Source organism: Babylonia areolata, chromosome 1 (genome assembly GCF_041734735.1).
Source record: "Babylonia areolata isolate BAREFJ2019XMU chromosome 1, ASM4173473v1, whole genome shotgun sequence".
NCBI classification, from domain to species: domain Eukaryota; kingdom Metazoa; phylum Mollusca; class Gastropoda; order Neogastropoda; family Buccinidae; genus Babylonia; species Babylonia areolata.
The window spans coordinates 21,819,976-21,821,504 of NC_134876.1; the positions used below are offsets into that span (position 1 = coordinate 21,819,976).

General features: G+C 41.2%; 1 protein-coding gene across 2 annotated transcripts in view; it reads left to right on the plus strand.

Moving 5' to 3' along the window:
- Nucleotides 1-1,360: 1,360 nt before the first annotated feature.
- LOC143280865 (caspase-3-like) overlaps nt 1,361-1,529 on the plus strand; it is a 192,419-nt gene continuing 192,250 nt past the window's right edge. For both annotated transcript variants that reach the window (XM_076585597.1, XM_076585606.1), the window contains exon 1: nt 1,361-1,529. This exon is cut by the window's right edge and continues 82 nt beyond it. The gene's annotated coding sequence lies outside the window, so the exon portion shown is untranslated.

Sequence of the window (1,529 nt, forward strand, 5' to 3'; positions counted from 1 at the left end):
TGTAGTGTAAATGGATCAGTCCGCACGCTTTGAAACCTTCTTGAAACCTATTAGTATTCATCTATGGCATAGTCTTCAAGACTCGTGATACGGATAGGAGTACAGACTGACATTGAAAGACACGTATTATATGTATATTAGTAAGTGCTTCAATTCGACATTGGTTTTGCTTTTTTTCCGATTTTTTCTCTTAATTTTCTGTACATTCGTTTTTGTTTTTTTTTTCATTGAAAAGTTATCATTCATTTCCAACAGTCATTCAGTCCGATGTCTGGTAAGCGTATAGCACGGATGTGTAAACATAGTGTGTAAACGCTGTTAAGATTGTTTCTCTCTTTAATATATATTTGTTTAATTGAAAAACTGTGAAAAAAAAATCAAATGAACAAGTGATAAAGGTATACATCCGGTTTGTTAATATCTCTGTCTCTGTGACTCATCGTGACGACCACACATGTACAATATCTGATTATTTTATGAATTTGTGCACCTGCTGTAAAATTGCCTGATAATTATTCTTATTGCTAAGGTGTCAGATCGCAAACGAGATGCGCGCGTGTGTGTGTGTGTGCGTGCGTACGTAAAAACACGTAGAAACAAACCTGAGCGTCAAGGCACCGTTATTTCTATATATCTGCTTTTGTTTCAGCCATTTGCATTCTTCGTATAATTATTTCGCATGATTTTATTTCAACGGATTTACTTAGCTATTTATTTTGTTCATTCATTTCGTTTCATTTCACGTTGAAGGTTCACACAAACCTAGTGTAGGCTGTCAAGCCCTGATGTGAGCGCTGGGTTCAAGAGAACATCAGATAGCTGCTTCTTTTTTTCGTTTCGTTTTTTCGCCTGTGCAGCAGATGCAGTGTAACGTGAAGGGATAAGTCCCCATACTTTGACATCCGCCTCCTTGAAACCGAAACTTGGCGCTGTGTGGAAATCAACTGTTGCTGTGGGGTCTGATCTGTGTGGAAATCAACTGTTGCTGTGGGGTCTGATCTGTGTTGAAACCATCTGTCGCTGTCAGGTCTGATCTGTGTTGAAATCAACTGTTGGAGTGAGGTTTGATATGTGTTGGAACAAACTGTCGCTGTCAGGTCTGATCTGTGTTGAAATCAACTGTTGCTGTGGGGTCTGATCTGTGTTGAAACAATCTGTCCCTGTCAGGTCTGATCTGTGTTGAAATCAACTGTTGCTGTGGGGTCTGATGTGTGTTGAAACCATCTGTCGCTGTCAGGTCTGATCTGTGTTGAAACAATCTGTCGCTGTCAGGTCTGATGTGTGTTGGAACAGACTGTCGCTGTCAGGTCTGATCTGTGTTGAAACAATCTGTCGCTGTCAGGTCTGATCTGTGTTGAAACAATCTGTCGCTGTCAGGTCTGATGTGTGTTGGAACAAACTGTCGCTGTCAGGTCTGATCTGTGTTGAAATCAGCTGTTGCTGTGGGGTCTGATGTGTGTTGAAATCAGCTGTTGCTGTGTGGTCCGATCTCCTATCATCACACCTGTGGCTGTTTCCCACCCAGTGGT